We start from the raw sequence: 18,487 nt of genomic DNA on the forward strand, positions 1-18,487 counted from the left end.
CAGCAATTAGAAAAGAGAAAGAAATAAAAGGAATAAAGATAGGAAAGGAAGAAGTTAAACTGTCACTATTTGCTGATGATATGATACTTTCAATAGAAGACCCAAAAAACTTGGTCAAAACACTTCTAGACTTAATTGACAGATTCAGTAGAGTAGCTGGATATAAGGTCCACACTCAAAAAGCAACAGCCTTCTTATACACAAATAACAGACTCACTGAGAGAGAAATTAGGAAAACAATTCCTTTTATAATAGCGTCCAAAAAAATGAAATATCTAGAATCAACCTAACAAAGGAAGCAAAAGACCTCTACACTGAAAACTAAAGCCCTATGCAAAAGGAGATTGAAGAAGATATAAGAAAATGGAAAGACATCCCTTGTTCCTGGGTAGGAGGAACCAATATAGTGAAAATGGCCTTACTTCCAAAAACTACTATATAGATTTAATGCAATGGCAATTGAAATTCCAACAATATGCTTCATAGAACTTGAGAAAACAATCCAAAAATTCATTTGGAACCAGAAGAGACCTAGAATAGCAAAAAAAATTCTAGACAAAAGAGACATGGCAGGGGGTATCACAATCCCCAACTCAAAACTATACTACAAAGTTACTGTGATTAAAACAGCATGGTACTGGCAAAGAAATGGACCCGAGGATCAGTGAAATATATTAGACGATGCAGAAACAACTTCAGACATACTCAGCCACCTCATCTTTGACAAGAGAGCCAACCATCCACATTGGAGGAAAGATAGCCTATTTAATAAATGGTGTTGGAAAAACTGGACTTCAACCTGCCAAAGATTAAAACTAGACCCATACCTATCACCATGCACTAAACTAAGATTGAAGTGGATTAAAGATCTAAATATTAAGACAGAAACACTAAACTTGCTGAAAGTTAAATTAGGTAGAACTCTTGAAGACATTGGCATAGGAAAAGACTTTATTAACAAAACCTCAGTAGCACGGGAATTAGCACAAAGAATCAACAACTGGGATCTCATCTTATTAAAAAGCGTCTGCACTGCAAGAAAGAAACCAACAGAGCTAAGAGACAGCCTACAATGTGGGAAAAAATTTTAGCAGCTGTACCTTAAACAAAGTACTACTATCTAGAATATACAAAGAATTGAAAATAAGCAGACCCCCCCAAATTCAAAGACCTAATTCAAAAATGGGCGTCTGAAATGACCAGACATTTCTCAGACAAAGAAGTAAGAGCAGCAAATAAATATATGGAAAAATGTTCAATATCACCGGTCATTCAAGAGATGCAGATAAAAACAACCCTGAGATTTCACCTCACCCCAGAAAGAATGGCTGCTATCAAGAAATCAACCAATAACAAATGCTGGCAGGGGTGTGGGGAAAGAGGAACCCTTCTCCATTGTTGGTGGGAGTGCAGACTGGTGCAACCACTGTGGAAGTCAGTATGGAGATACCTCAAAGAACTAGGACTAGACGTCCCATTTGACCCAGCTATTCCCCTGCTAGGTGTCTTCCCCCCAAAATTAAAAGAATCATACCACAGCAATATATGTGCACCCATGTATATAGCGACACAGTTTATAATAGCTGAAGCTTGGAAATAGACCAAGTGCCCATCAACTGGAGACTGGATAAAGAAGATGTGTTGTTTTTTTTCTTTATATAAAATGGAGTACTACTCAGCCATACAGAATGAGAAACTAGAGTCATTTATAGCTAAATGGATGCATACTGAGGCCATACTCTTAAGTGAAATAAATAGGACACACGTGTAAATACCGAATAGTTTCTCTAGTGTGAGAAACTGAAAGAATAAAAAAGGGTTAAAATGATTAAAATGAATAATTGATCATTTAAAATAGGAAGAAAAGGTCCAGAGGGGTAGGGGTGGTGGGAGGGGAATGGGAAAGGAAAGAAGGGAAAGGAAAAATTATGAGAAAAGAAAAAAAATGGAAACAAAGTATGTAAATAGGGAAGGGTAGAGGGGGTGAAAGGCACACAGGAAATGGGGAAAAAATAAGAACAAAAATGCATCATGTACAGGTACAAGCACCCAATGATAAATGTAAATGTATTGCATACCTAAAATGTGCCAATAAAAGAATTTAAGGGAAAAAAAATTCCTGGCAGGTAATAGATTAACTGACTTGAGATCACACAAGGAATAGCTCAGGTGCCTTAGGAGTTTAGAGATTGTAGTCAGATTGACCATGTCATTCACCAGAAGTATCTAGATGTTTCAAGCCATCGTCTGACTTTTCCTTTTGAGCAGTAACATTCAGGGCCATTGTGAAACCTCACATTTTGTTAAGAGATGGTGCAGCTTAGATAAATGCAGGTCTGTGCCTTCTCCTTCTAATAATCTTTCTGTAACTGCAGTCCTCTCTGTCCTGCAAGTCACACTTTCTGTGTGTGCTAACTCAGAGTTTCTTTTTTCAGTTTTTTTTTGAAAGGAAATTGTAATATCTTGAACAAATCCCAAGGAGCTATCTAACAGGATTCCAAGAATTCAGATATTACCATACATGCTTTCAAGAATTCAGCTGATGCACTTTCATTTAACATTTCTCATCAGACTAAGTCACACTAAATTCTATCTGGTATTACTATCGTTTGTTTGATCACATCAAATTTTGTTTCTGGTAAAGCCAATTAGACTTAGATCAGAGCTAAAAAATAGTCATGTTCAAAAGGAAGATATTCCACTTGTATTATTATTTGTGATCATGGTAAGAGAAGCCCTTTCTGGTGCCGAAGCCCAGCACCTCTCTCCCCTCTTCTTGCTCTTTTTCATCCAGCCAGCAGTCTACAAAACACACTTTTCTGTAAATATTCTCAAGCACCCTGCCCTAGTGTCTCCTGAAATTACCAGTCTATATGGCAAAATTCAACCTAATTATATCCAAATATCTATTTTCTCTGCTTCTGTGTGGCTAAGTACTGGTGAAAAAATCACATGCTAGAATAGCCTGGACTTAGTATAAATTTACATTTCCAACCTTAACGAGCTCTCAACATTGCCAGGCAGCCCTCCTGCACATCTGGGCTACTTGCCACATGTTAGCACTGCCTTTCTCAGAGCCTCTCTACTTTCCTTGAAGCTTCAACCTCTTTTCACCATCATTCCAAGTAGATTATCCCACCTCCAGCTCCTGACGAAAGATAGAACTAGTAATAAATGCATGCATCATGCTTATTCTATGCCAGGTACTAGTCTTCAAACTTGATATTTATTACTTATTCTAGGAAACCATTTTATGGATGAGACAACGCAGGCACAGCGAGATTAAATACTTTGCCTCTAATCACAGAGCTGGCATCCCACACAAATATGAGCACTATGTGGACTGCCTCTTCCCGATGCACACTGCCTGCTCGGCGACTCTGTCACGTCTCACCGACATAGTGAGGATGCTCTGCTTCACATCTGGGGCTAAACCCCCCATCACTTGTGATCTGGATTTTATGCTATTGTTCTCAGCAACTCACAGGTTAACTCTTCTTTTCTTGTTAGGTTCATTCTCCCTTCTTCTCATTCACTGAATTTCTTTCCAATAGCCCATCCCCATGCACAAGTTTCTTGGAAGAGGTGAGTATTCTTCTTGCCTACACTTCTTCATCCATCACCTTTTCTTCAGCATGTTGTTCAGTCTTTACTCTACTCTCATCCAGCTTTCACCAAGCTCACAAACCTCCACAACACTAAATCCTGCACACATTTCTACACCTCATATCTTTTGAGCTCCCACCATCCTCCATTCTGTTGACCACTGCCTCCTGTTTGAGACACTGTTTTCCCTTTGCCAAAAGCCACTCTGGTCAATAGGGTTATCACCTGTTCTGTGATGGGCCTGGGTGGAATGTAAAGTCGGAGAAAGACAAATTCTCTCCTGCTTTCTTCTGGAGCTGGAGTATCTACCTTTTCCTGGCAACAGACATCAGAACTCTGGATTGCTGGGCCTTTGGACATGGGAATTATCAACTCTGTGGTGTCCCCAGCCTTCACCTCAGATACAGTGCTGTATCTGCAGCTTGTCTAGTTGCATTGGACAGCTTTCCTGCTGCTGGGACCAAATATCTGATACTCAAAACTTAAAGGAGAAGTTGAATTTGATTCGAGGTTTCAGAGGATTCAGTCCATGATCAGCTGGCTCCAAGGCAGAAACATCATGGCAGAAGAGCACGGTGGAGATCTGCTCAGTTCATGGCTATCTGGAAGCAAACCAGAGGATAGAGTCACAGAGGACAAGACCAGGGTCAGGTATAGCCCCAGGTCACACTCCATGAACCACCCAGACACACCCAGAAGGATGCTTTACTGATCTCTTAATTCTGGTAAGAGATGTCCTTTCAACTACCTAAATCTACACATCCATCTATCCTCTATCTAGCTGCATTCTATTGTTCTGTCTCCATAGAGACCTCAATATTTTTCTCTACCTCTAATCTTTCTTTTGAACTGCAGTCCCGTGCATTACCTGGAACACAAACCCTGCTTTTCTTTTTTTCCATTCTGTTCATAGTGACTGAGACAGTTCCTGGCACACAGTAGGTGAAAAATAAATACTTGTTTAATTGAAGAAGAAAGTGTTACTGGAACTTTATTTCCATTCATAATTTTGAGGCCAGGTCATCATTATTCATCATAAAACTTACTGACATTTCTATTTCCCTCATTCCTCAGAGTTGACAACAGTATTACTTTACTAAGGCTATCATAGCAAAATACTCAAATTAATTCAGACAGGGTAGATCACAAAACCAAACTTTATTTTTGCACAGTAATGGAAGGCTGGGCCGAGGCCTCTCTGGCCTGCACATAATCTCTACCTCACTGTGTCCTTTGCCTGGTCTCTCTGCATGTTCATCCCTGGTGTCTTTCGGTGTGCCCAAATTTTCTCCTCTTATAAGGACACCAGTTGGAATGGACTAGCTTTGAATAACCACATCTTTAAAAGCCCCATCTGCAAATATAGTCACATTCTGAAGTCCTCAGGATTAGGGCTTCATCATATAAATTTTTGAGGAGGACACAATTCTGCTTATAACCATCTATCATCAAATACATTTGTTTTTTCCAAATAGATCTAGAATCCCCATATTTTTCTCTATCCTTTTCTAATCCAAGCTACCCTTTTTTTTTTTTTTACCCAGAATAGGCAGCATTTAAGATTTCCCATGGCTCTCTGATTCCTGGTATTTATATACTGCCATAAATCTTGGTCTTTTAGTATGGGTTGGGGCTAGTGACTAATGAATAGAACATGCCAAATTGATGGAGTGTCAGGTTGGAGATTAGGTCCCAAAAAGACTTAAGCTTTGGTCTTGTTCTCCATCGATTGTTATGACTCTTGCCCTGATAAAATCCAGTTTTCATGTTGTGAGCAGAAATTTAGAACCAAGTGGCAAGGAACTGAGCCAAATCACTGGTCAAGAGCCACAAGGAAAATGAGGCCTGCATCTAAAAACCCACGAGGCACTGAGCCCAGCCAACAACCCCTCAAGATAGCCTGACAGTGGGTCCCCCTTCAACTTGCCCCGATGTGGGTGCAGCTGCAGAGCACACCTTGAGAGCCAGAGAAACCAGTCCAGCTGGGGGACATTCCTGCTGAGAGAATCTGTGAGATTGCAGGTGTTTGTTGTTTTAAGCCTTTGCATTTTAGCATCATTGGGTATCCAGTCATAGACAGCTATTGTAACAAGGTACTCCAGTGGTGTACTAGCTTTCTGATCTGCACCCACTCTGGCTTCTTTAGTATCACTTCTTTACATGGCACTCAGAGTGACGAGTTTTTAGCTCAAATCAGCCCACTTTCCATGTAAGCCATTCCATAGCTTTCAATTCATTTCCAACTAACTGTGTGACATGGTCCACAAATTGTGCACAGTCTGTATTTTCTCTTTTTTCCCAGTCTGTCTTGCACTCAACTCTGCTTGCTGCCCAGCCATGAAGGAATTCTTCCCACCCCCGGGTTCAGTCCCCACTATGCTACATCTCACCTTTGGGTCCTTTGTGATGCTCTTTTCCCTGATCAACCTGTTCCTCTGTCTTCTGTTCACCCAGTGAATTAGTGTTCCTTCAGATTTCAAACACTCATTTCCTCAAGGAGGCCCCCTCTCCCCAGGTGAAATCCCCGATATGGTACTCTCCCCAGAACATGTTCATATTGGATGCTGTGATTCATCCCTTTCCCTTACACTAGAGCGCATGCTGCATGGCAGTGAGGTACATGCCCGGCTGCTTCTATTTGCCACTCTATCTATTATGTTAGGCCCAAGGTCTAGTGCTTGTAGGCACTCAGTAAATACTTCTTACACAAACAAATAGTAATTGATAAAATGGATAATATAATTAAGTGAAATAAATCAGACACAAGCTTAAATACAGTATGGCATGTTGTTTGAATAAGGCAAAGTACAAATAAAGAGCAAAATAAAGGATTGATAGAAGGAAAGAAGGAGATAGATCTTTATCAAATAGGAAGGAGTCTGGAGAATTAGGCTGAGGGTAGCGGAAGAAAAAAGAGAAGTAAAAAGATTGAATATGTGTCACTTACATGTACCAAATACCCACAATGCATGCAAACATTATATGTTGTAAACACAAATTTAAAAAGTAATAATAATAAGAATGAAACTGGAAAAAGGAGACTTAGAGAGGGAGGGAAGGATGTGGGTGGGAAGCGGATTCAAATAGAATTTTATGTACATGTACCTACTTCCTAAGGTAAACTTCATGTCCTGTGAACATGTTCTAATAAAATAAAATAAAAATTTAAAAATAAATCCAGTGGTCAACAACTTTGCCAATTAGAACTATGAACATTCAAAGCATAATGTTATTATCTCCTTCAAGTAGACTTTTTACCAAGTTTTTACAAGATTTTTATCTTTAGGAAAGGACCACAAAAAACAACATTTCTTAACTTACAATGGTTTTTAACCGTTCTAGGTTCATGGTAGAACCACAATGGATTGAAAGTATAAGACTTTCTGGCCAAAAACCGTGTAATCAAAAAATTAACACTAATACTTTTTAATTTGAAAATATTGTAGCTTATTTTAGCAAATCTGGATTACAGAGCTGTATGACAAATATATGTGATTTATGGCCTTATAGGGGAGCAAAAGTATATTGGCTCTGTGTTCAAATTTTTTTGAATAGAAAAATTCATCTATTAGATATTGTCATATGTTCCATCTGGATTTTGTGGAAAACCAACTGCCTGTGTGTCACGTATTTTTTGTGTGCACATCATTTAATATCTTTGATATTAAATCTCATCCTCACATAAACCTGAATTTGAATACAGTTATACCTCCAGCATATCTGACAGATAAATTTGCTTATTTTTCAGCTCTGACTTCCTATCTTATATTTATATTAATATTTAGATGTTTTCACATGTATACAAATGCAAGTTAATTAGATGTGGTATTATACTTCATGCTGGCATATATTTAATATTTTAATATATGTGCTGCCAAAGCAAGCACTATATTTAATATTTTAAAACAATAGATATGTCACATTGTTTCTCTTACATGAGAAATCCAGAGTAAAAAAAGATCAAGCTAACAGACAAATAAGAAGTAGGGAGATAGATTGTTCTCAGAGGTGAAGGGTGTCAAAAAATGGAAGAAGGGGAGAGGGAGAGGAGGAGAAGGGATGAAAAAGTGGATGTAAACATTATTCACTGCAAACCTACACAGAAAAAGGTAAGGGGCCAAGGGATAGGTGGAGAGTAGGAGGGAGGAAAGTGAAAGGGCATGAAAACGGAATGATGGGTTGTGTACGTGTAGCAACTCCCCACAAGGAGTGTGAACAGCATGTGCTACACACACGTAGTAATAAACCAAAATAATAATTACAAAGCAAAAACCCAGTAGATATTTGTATACATTAATATGAATGCACTAGGCTTGGTGGGAATTGGGGCCAATGAGATACCGTGCATATTTAAAAGGGAGGCAGCCGTAACGTATTTCTAACTCACTAGTTGTGGGATCAGTTTTGCCAGATCTTCTGAATTTTTTTGTAGATGTTGGGAATCTGGATTTTATATGAGGTCTTCCATCTTTGCAAAAACAGCTTGAACAAATCTGTGTATTTTATCTTAGATAATGCCTCTTTTTGGCCCAGGGACAAACATAGTGTCCTGGAAAGCATGTGGGCTCTGGAGAGAAATAGATTGCTTGGGATTCTCGGATGGCTAGAAAATCCTTTTATGCCTTACAAAATTTCCTCTTAATTTTAAAATTTTAAATAGTAGAAATGCACTTCTCACAGTTCTGGAAGCTGGAAGGTCCAAGATTAAGGTGCCACAGGTTCAGGGTCTGATGAAGACTCAATCTCTGCTCCACGGATGGCATCACTTGCTGCATCCTTGTCTTGTAGAGGAGGGGAAGACACCTCTCTCCAACCTCTTTCCTGTTTTATGCACCATATTTTATTAATGCATGTTTGCAGTACATAATGCTCACATTCCTCATGTGGACAGATGCATGTATGTAACACATCTTCCCTCCATTTTTCCACCCTTTCCTTCCTCTCTCTCTCCTTCCCTCCATCTGTTGATCCTCTTCCTACTTGAGAAAGATCTCCCTACTTCCTATTATCTATCTTCCATTTTGCTCTTTATGTATATTTTTGGTTTCTCTATAAAAGAAACCTTATCTTAATTTTAAAATGAAGATACTATAATGCTTTGTAAACATCTGTAATGTAGGTAGTCAATAAATATTAGTTTTCATACTAGGATTCATTGTAACTAAACTTTCTTCCCATTTCCAATCTTCAATAACCTGAAAGCAAGGTAATTACTTGCTTAATTACTCATTTTATCCTTAACCATAATTACTCATTTTATCCTTTCCATTAGGTCAAATATGCTTCACACTCTGACAGTGACAAAATTGGTTTTCAATCAAAAATTAAAAGATTTTATGGATTGCATCTGGAAAATGATACCTTACAAGGGGAGCATCTTCAAATACTTCAGTTACTTTTGTAGGGAAGACGGTGACCAAATGTGCTTACTCACCACTAAGAAAGGATGAAAATGAATGAGCAAACCATGGTTCTGAGGGATAAAGGAGGGCATTCATATATGAAGAACAGGGGCTGAAAATCATTTAATATCAGGAACAATTACTGGTAGCACTGAAATAAGTTCTTTCAAGGATTCCAAAAGCTCTTAGAGGAAGCCAGGTTCACTATCTCATCATCAAGTTCAAGATAGGCTATTCATAAGATCATGAGGCAAGAGGAGCCTTTCTGTAAACTCAGTTCACCAAGCCAGATGATCTCAACAATAGAATATTTTAAAAAACTGATTCAATGTGTGGTGTGCACAGGCATCACCTAAAGTGGTTTTGTTCTATGTGAAATGTATGTAACAAACTAAAATATTCTAATAAAAATTCCTGAATTGGAATATCATTTTAGCAACTTTCCCATTTAATCCCTTCATTTTACAGATGAGGAAACCGAGACTAGAAAATTTAAGTGACTTCAAACTTCTTGGAATCCCTTCTTCTTATTTTCTGCCATAGTGATGTTGTTAACATTGATATAAAAAGGCAGATGATTAATGAAGAAAACCACTATAGAAATCATTATGCATATTGCTCGAAAAACAAAAATAGAAATCCACTCAATCCAGCTATTTCTCTTTTAGGTGTGTTCCCCTAAAGAATCGAGGACATCATATTTCAGTGATATATGAATACTTATGTATACCCACATAATTCATAAGAGCTGAAATCTTGGTAGTGGTTAGAATGTTTATGAACAGATGAATGGATGAAGAAAATGTATTTACACACAACAGAGAACCACTTTGCTGTTCAGTGAATGAAATCAGACACAAAAGTGTAACTATTGCATATTTTCTCTTATAGGAGAAACCCAACATACAAATATAAGAGCAAAATAAAAAAATAGATGATGGGAAACAAGGAGGTAGGTCTGTTGCAAATAAGAAGGGGACCAAGGGGAGAGTCTTGGGAAGGAGGAGAGTGATGTGGAAAGAATGAAGATGTGTGATGTGCATGCACCAACTCCCTACGAGAAATGTAATCATCATGCACTGCAAATGTGTACTAATAAAAATAAAGACAGAAGTCTTCAAACCACTGTAAAAAATAAAGTCAGTGGTGTATTACGAAAAGCCCAATGCAGGCAGCACTCGCAATGGCCCAGACACTTTAGATATAAATGTTTGGATCACCCTGCCAGGCCAAGAGCCATACCCAACTAAAGTATTTAACAATGGCAAAGGAACTACGGACTGTCTAGGAGAAAAAAGAAATTAAAAACGCCAGCTATGACTACATAAGCAGTTGTAGAAATGAGGATTGTCGTAGATATAAGTAGTTCTTTCTTATTTTATTTCTTATTTTTGTAAATATATTTCTGCATATGTTAACCAATTTTTTCTTCCCCTTCCAACTAGTACAAACTATAATACCTCTCCTTATCTGTCAGTATTACAGCGTATCAAGCAAGTTTGACTCATCTAGAAGAAGAATAAAGATCAACCAATGATGGATAAAATGAGATGAAAAGCAACCCTAACAAAAGAAACTGATTGAAGAGATTGAGAGGAAAAGAACAAGGTAAAAATGAAGGGAACACTAAAATGAATGAGTTGAAGGCAAGGAGGAAAGCATGAAGAAAATGCAGAGTTAGCAGTACTTAAAGTAGGAGAAACAAAAAAGAAGACTGTCTAAAGTTAGTCATTACATTAAATGTCCTCTTCATGATCGGAATGGATTTTCTCAGGTAGAACATGGAACTGTAAAGAAGCCAACAAAAGAACTTTTAACTCATATATAGTAACTTAAGTGAGTACACTATTTCTTTAATAACATGTAGAAACAATTCAAAATCAGTTTGTTATATAAAACACAGACATGACCAACTCAGTAAAATTTTACTTTATACAGTTAGACATTTTCCCATTTGGTGCCCAGCAACCTAGTGGCTACAAGTTTAGATCAGAGTTTGTGGTGTAATAAAACTACATTGTCCCTCATCCAGTGACTTGGACAGCAAGGCTGGAGTCAGAATGCCAGGCCAGCGTCCTGGCTGTACACTTCTGGTGAATGATCTGACCAATTACTGCTTTTTTTCAACCTGTGAAAATGGAAATAATAAGAGTACTTTTATACATTATAGAGGATAATAAACGAAGTAAAATAAAATATATAAATAATCTGGAACCATACCTAATAGAGAATAATAGTATTAATTTTTATTATTCCTCTTTTTTTCAGGTAAAGAACTAATGGATATAATGTAGAAGCAGATCACATTGGCCCGGGGATTTAGCTCAGTGGTGCCACACCTGTCTCACAAGGACGAGGTCCTGAGTTTGATCCCCAGTTCCAAAAAAAAAGGAACCAGATCACATAGAGATATCATAGAGATATCATCTTCCTCCCCAAACTAGTACACTGAGGACATAACTTACAAACAGTACTACAGAGACACACAAAAACCTTTTGCATCTTTATTATGTCTCAGAGATGGTGTTCTTCCTGTGTTTATACCATGGGCTAAGTCAAATAAATCAGATACGGAAGATTAAATGTCATGAGGTTTCTCTTCCATGAGAAACCCAAAGTATACATAATTTTTTTGTTTGGTTTTTTGATAGTGGGGATCGAACTCAGGACCTTGAGCTTGCAAGGCAGGTGGCGGCACCACTGTGCTAAATCCCTGGCCCCAAAGTGTACATAATTTAAAGAGCAAAATATGATAGGAATTAGGAAAGCAGACTTGAAGGAGATCTGGGATGGGAGGAAATGGGAAGGAGAGGAAGGGGAAGTGAAGAGGATCAAGATGCGATGTATGTGTGCTAGTTCCCCGTGATGAATGTGTTTGCTATGTGTCACAAACGTATGTTAATAAAAAGGGGGAAAGAAGTAAATTGATGCCAGTAGGGAGAAAAAAGAAAAGGGAGACTATTCAGCTTTTAGTTGTACTCAGTCTTTTTAAGTGTTTTTCTTTTTAATTTTTATTAGCACGTGTTTGCAGTACATGAGGATCACAATTCCGTGACAGTGCTGTCTTCCGTCCTGCTCCTCATTAAGACGGAATTCTGATATGGGACAGACCTAGGGGACACTTCGACTCTGAAAGGCTGGGCTCCTCAGACCAGCTCCGTGTCCCTGGGATCTTCTAGTTTCCAAATGGCTCTGCCCAGCCTGACACCCACCTGAATAAGTCAACATCTGCTGTAAATTGTGCTCTGGTCGCTCTTGTCATAGCCAGGGACACTCAGTCCTTCTCGGCTGGTTAGACTTTACTTCAGCTTTTCCAACCCGGAGGATTTTTGGTAAGCCTGGCTGTGACTCATCCTTGACTCTCGTTCAGATCATCTTGCTCCTGACTCCTTCCACCCTCCCTGTTGAAGGCCTCCTCTGGCAAACTCACTAGACTGCCATCTCCCTCCTTCTCCCATCCTCTCCTCTCTTCAGGAAGGCTGTACATCAGAGTCATTTTGGCCTGATTACAAAAATTACCACTGAGTTTAATTTTGTCCTGGCATCAGCTACACAGGAAGCAATTTTATCCAGAGTCCCCTGCATAGAAGAGAGCACTTTACCTTTACTCTTCCTAATTTATTTTGATATTCCTAAACATCTTGCCCACTGTCAACTCTGGGTTCACCTCCCCAAAGGAAGAAATTAAACAAAATTTTCACATCTATTCTCTTCTTCCAGGTTCCAATTACTCCCCTCCCAGGTGTTCCCTAGGACAGGTAGGGAATGGAGTTCCTTCATTTCTCTTTCCACCTGAATCTTTTTGATGTATGACTCCATGATCTTATCAAGTAAGCTTTACTCTAGACAGGTATGACATTGGGGAGGCATAGAAGAAAGAAGGAATTTAGAAAATCCTTTCTCTGACAATATTGCTTTACTGCAAAATTCCAACTTTGAATGTAAGAAGCAATATGTTAACACTATCTTAGAGGATTCGTGCTCTAATCCTAACTATTTTAAGGGATAAGGTAAAATATACAACCAGTAAAAAAAAAAAAATTGAAAACAACTCAGTTCCTTGCATTGGAAAGCTGCATGTGGAAAGGCATCAGTTTAGTCTTCCTCAAATCTGAGCTAGCAGCTCACTCACAGAGGAACATAGACTTCTGGAAAACCACTTTCTGAATCTGGGTGCAGTTCCTTTTCCAAGATATATTTTATTCTTTGAACCTCTGAAAATAAAATGTCTATATTTTATGGTATCCATCTTGAATTCAGCTCCAATGAGTACATAAGTTTTAAAAAACCTCAGAAACTGATTAATAAAAATTATGCTTAATTTTTTATTAAGTGTTTTTGAAATGGCATGAGAAACAAATAGGAAACTAAAGGAAGAGCTCTGTGGAAAAACAAGCTTGCAGAGTATTTTTCATGCAGTTATGCTTAATGAATTTTTCCTAGTTGAATAGATGAATAAGCCTTCAATAATTTTTTGACATGGGATGTTTCTTTTATGTAATTGAATACTTCATGAGATGTTTGTCAAATTTGTAGTTGGATATAACTTAATTGAAAAGATGTATTGTGGGTTTAATCTTTAAAATGAAAAGTATATTTTAGATTATAATTTTACTCAGGATAGATATGTAAATATATATACACATGTAATTATACATATTTGTACACATATGTAAATGTACATATGGATGGCATAAGGGAGAAGATACTCTAAAGCTTGTACTATATATTTTTATACTTGTATTGGAAAGACAGACATAACACCAAGGCAAACTCTAACTCTTAGTATTTTTTATGATTTCAAAGTAGAATGAACTTTCTGCTGGGCGAAGTGGGATGAAAGTATACTATGAATTGAAGAGTGTAGCTGAGCTAGGAAGTTTCCCATAATAGTGGATTTTGAATTCTGTCCCAAAAGAGGATGAAAATGGATTAGCAGAAAAGTAAGATGAGAGAATTTCGAAAGATGAAGTGTAATTAGCAGTCAACCTCAACTAAACTTTAGATGGGGTCCATTCACTCAAATATAGTGAATATTCTCCATGAGAACCTGAGTAGCAATCATGATCTCTTCGGGAGGTATAGACCATATGACATGTACAGAAAAAAGAGCTGACTTAATTTAATGGGGCAACTATTTAGTGAGGACCTATAACATTCCACTCACTAGGTTCCATTATTGAACTAGAAAACACAGGCGCCCTGACTTCATGAAGCTTAACAAATAGTAGCCAAATGTACTACTACAACTTACAGAATAACACACTCTGATACAATGTTAATAAAGAAAAAAATTAAAGTTTGGTAATAGAGAATAGAAGAGGGTGGGCAATACCTCTATCTAAATGTGCTAATGAGGGCAAGCTGCTTGGAGGAAGGCACATTAAAGTTAGGTCTTCAAAGATGACCTGGAAATGTTACGCAGAATCTCTTAGATGACAAGAGCAGTCTTTTTTCCAGGGTCCTAAATATAAAAAGAAATGGGCTTGTCATCAAGAATTTACTTTTGCTATACAGGAATACAGGAGCAAAACATATGGTGGAGAATTTTTCTATCTAATGTGATCATAGCTTCTAGCTGGCTGTTCAATTGAGACAAGTAGGTTAAAGCAAAAAATCATTAATGACTCTGTGTATATGAAACATTTTATGTTAAAGCATGTGAGTACACAGTAATTCAATCTTCTAACCTTGTGATGAGAGATTTTCCTCGATTAAAGATCTTTTGACTTAAACTCTTGTCCTTCTTATATACTGCGCACCTATAAGATCTATAATTTTTTTGTCTGATATCTTTAAAGTTTGGGTAAAAATATAAAAATTTATCTAAAGAAATCTGAGTGTAGAATTCCTCTAATTTTTTTGGGGGGGGGTACCGGGAATCAAACTCAGAACATTGTGCTGGTGAGGCAGGCGGCAGAAACACTGAGCTAAATCCCCAGCTCCATTCCTCTAATTTTTTATGATAATTTTCCCACTGTTTATAGTTGCTTCATTACATTTTATACTGGACATATTTTGGTATTCATTATAAATCATTTAACTTAATATTTAGAGAAATAATTACTTTGAAATTGTATTTTATCAGATTTTTAAATGTTAAATGGAGTAACTAAAATACCAAGTACATTCATAATAATATCTTTGGGGACAAATATATGATTCCTGTTGAACTCACAGATGAGCATGTGGAAAGCATCTGGTCACACTACATCTGGCTGTTCACTGTGATGGAGAATGTGAGGGAGAAGATGCCATGGAGGCTGGACAAGGACATTTCTAAGCGACTTTGATGAAATACAAAACATAACCCCAGTTGAGATGAGTTGACCAGATGAACAAATAAGAACAAACAAAGCCACAAAGAGAATTAGGGAGAGAAGAGAATTAGTAAGAAAGTTCCCCAGTTGGAGTAATTTTAATATGATATGTAGCATGTTACTGCTTACTTCCTTAAAGTCAGGCTATTCTGATAGCCAGCTATAACTTAAAGAAGGAAGAAGAGAACTAGAAATTTAGAGCATAAGTTTAGTGTTCATCTGTGTCTGTGGATGATGAAGAGGTTTAAATTGGTAGCTTTTAGTATATTTTTTACAGTTATGGCACCTTAGGTATAATTTAGACTTCTTTTTATCATCCCCACCCCCTTTTTTTTTTTTGGTACCGGGGATTGAACTCAGGTCCTTGTGCTTGCGAGGTAGTAGGCGGAACCACTGAGCTAAATCCCTGGCCCCCAGGTTTTAATTATTGATTGAATGACAAATTATTCTGAACTCTAGAATAGAATATATATTTATATACTTATTCTAGAGTGTTTGTTAATCAGTTTTTACACAATAAAAACTTTCAAGAAATATGAATGTAAAATGTTATGCTACTTTCATAGTTGGCCTTTAAAAAACTAGCTATGGAAATACAAGTTTAGTTGAAATTTTAGCAAATAACAATTCCTTAAGCTGATTTTTATATCCAGTTACACTAGGTTTTTTTGTTTTTTGGTACTGGTACCGAACTTGGGTCCTTGCGCTTGCAAAGTAGGTGGCGGAACCACTGAGCTAAATCCCCTACACTGGTTTTTTAGTGTGTTATATCATTGTGGAAATATGTTACCAAATATTTGGGGGGGAAGCTACAATTTGTTGCCATTTAAAAAGGAGAATATTGTGTTTTTGTTATTATTTGTATTTGTGTATGTGTCTTTAAAATCATTCCTGTTGATCTGGTATTGGACTTAAACACAAATTGGGTTTGCAATATGGAACAAATGTATTATTTTCTATATAGACCTGATGATTGATATTAAAATGATTGCTGGTAATGTGCCTTACTATAACGGGGATGTATATACTTGATCAGAGTTTTTCATTCAATTTTTATCTTATCTGGCCTCATCATAATCAGTCTGTTCTTTCTGAGCCATCTCTAAAAGGTTTTCTTTACCTCACTTTCACCACATGATGCCTAGTTTCAACCAAAAGGAATTCAGATAAAAAAAAAATGGTAGAGGGGGTGGGCATATTTTGGAAGTTAGAAAGTATTTGGGGTTAACTCCTAAATTGCGAAAGTGCTTCTCACTGATAAGCATAGTGTAGGTTGATACAGTATCATTCATCATTAATGTGATTACTCTGTTTGAAAAGATTTTCTTAGATCCCACATTGGTTCTTTATAGCTGTAAAGAATGAAAGCAAAGTTTATAATCCACATATATTTTCTCTTCAGAGAGTGAGAATAATAAACTCAAAGACTTATACAATTTCATTTTTTTTCTGTTACTTTATCTATCCCTGAGAACATTTCTTCCTTCACTTGAGAATACAGGCAAAGTTGATGTAAGAAGAAAGAAAACAATAAATATTTTGTAATATAAATAAGCGATTTAAAAATTATTCTATTCAGTAAATTGTCATAACCACGTCCTGTTATCTTGTTTAACATTATGACTAAATAATGTCAAATAATAATAGCAACAGTAAAATTAAAGACTAAATTGGAACTGAATAGTAACATAATTCAGTTTTTTTCCTTTGTCCTATGGATAACAACAAGCGATTATCTGTGGCTTGAGAAAGTTTCTTCGTAACTTTTTGCCTCAATTTGTTCACTAATAAAATGAAGACAACAAATATATGTAGCTGATAGGTATTTTTGCCTTTTGCTTTTGATAATTCTTACATAAAAAGAACCAGACAAGTACCCAGAATGTAATGAATATTACTCAAACAGTGTTATTTAAGCACTGAGTTATAATGAACATTGACTCCTTGGACACTGTCATGATTATTTTTGTTTTAGTTTACTAATGGTCCAAAAAACAATTTTAGCAAACTGCACTTTGGATATACTGCATATCAAGGACACAGATGGTGCCTCAGCTCCTTGTTTTATCTTTTGTTGCTCACGAAGTAACATTTGACATTAATGTAGACCATGAGAAGTGAGGAATCTTCCACATGAGAGGATTCCAATCCATGGACTCATGCACTTTATATCAGCAGTGTTGAAAAAGTCATGTAGCACATTATCTCTGTGGTATATAAGGAACTTCTTGTGGTATAAAAGGAATATCTCTTATCCTTTGTCTTTGTGGTATATACAGAATTTCTTGTTCCAAAGAGTTACATCATTCCGTAATCTAGTTCTTATTGAATCATTGGGTTTGACCATTTTTTTTACCACAGTAACCAAAAGACATGACTCAGCCCCTATTCTTTTGAACACTTCCCAGCAGATGTAACTCATCTGCGTATGCTCTGAACAGATGTAACTAGAATGTGGGAGACTGGCTCAGTTGACCCATATGATCTGAGAGCCTGCGTTTGCTAAAAAACATTAAGTTTATTGGTATATTTTAGGTATACATTATGATCACATTCATCATTGGGAATTTGTACTTGTCCATGATACAACTTGGTTCTTATTTTTTCCCCTTTCCCCTGCCTTCCCTTCCACCCTTCCACCCCTCCATATTTACAAAAAAAATTTTTTTTTTCCATTTTTCCTTCTTTTCTCATATTTTTTCTTACCCTTCTTTCCTTTCCCCTACTTCCCCTCCCTACTTCCCCTTCCCCTTTGGACCTTTTCTTCCTATTTCACATTATCTATTATAGATTTTGGTCCTCATTTACACTTTCAGTTTCTCACACCAGAGAAACCATTTGGTATTTACACATGTGTGTCCTATTTATTTCACATAAGAGTATAAGCCTGCTTTGACTGTAGCCATATACCTTTGTGCAATTTAATCTATTATATCATGGTAAGCACTGAATTGTCATTGTTTGTTGGGGAGACAGAAGTACCTGAGATGAGAAAACCTGAAGCTTGAGTACTATGTTTTTTCCTTGTGGGCTATTAATAGAACTTAAACCTTGGAAAATGCTTCGGACACACTCAACATCTTTTCTATTACCTGTTTTTCTCATCTCAAATTTTAGTAGGCACCACACTTCCAGTCCAGATGCTAGAAGTTATAAGAC

The 18,487-nt window shown here is 37.0% G+C and overlaps 1 long non-coding RNA gene across 1 annotated transcript; it reads left to right on the forward strand.

The window, feature by feature from the left end:
• Positions 1-9,898: 9,898 nt before the first annotated feature.
• On the forward strand, positions 9,899-14,718 carry LOC147828514 (uncharacterized). The gene is made up of 3 exons (XR_015450646.1): positions 9,899-9,960; positions 10,486-10,616; positions 12,027-14,718. It is a non-coding gene; the product is annotated as an uncharacterized LOC147828514 (long non-coding RNA).
• The last annotated feature ends 3,769 nt before the right edge of the window (positions 14,719-18,487 follow it).

The sequence above is a fragment of the Heterocephalus glaber genome, unplaced genomic scaffold, assembly GCF_053883595.1.
Source record: "Heterocephalus glaber isolate CG9 unplaced genomic scaffold, H.glaber_assembly_v1.0 deba00001058, whole genome shotgun sequence".
In the NCBI taxonomy this organism is placed as follows: Eukaryota; Metazoa; Chordata; class Mammalia; order Rodentia; family Bathyergidae; genus Heterocephalus; species Heterocephalus glaber.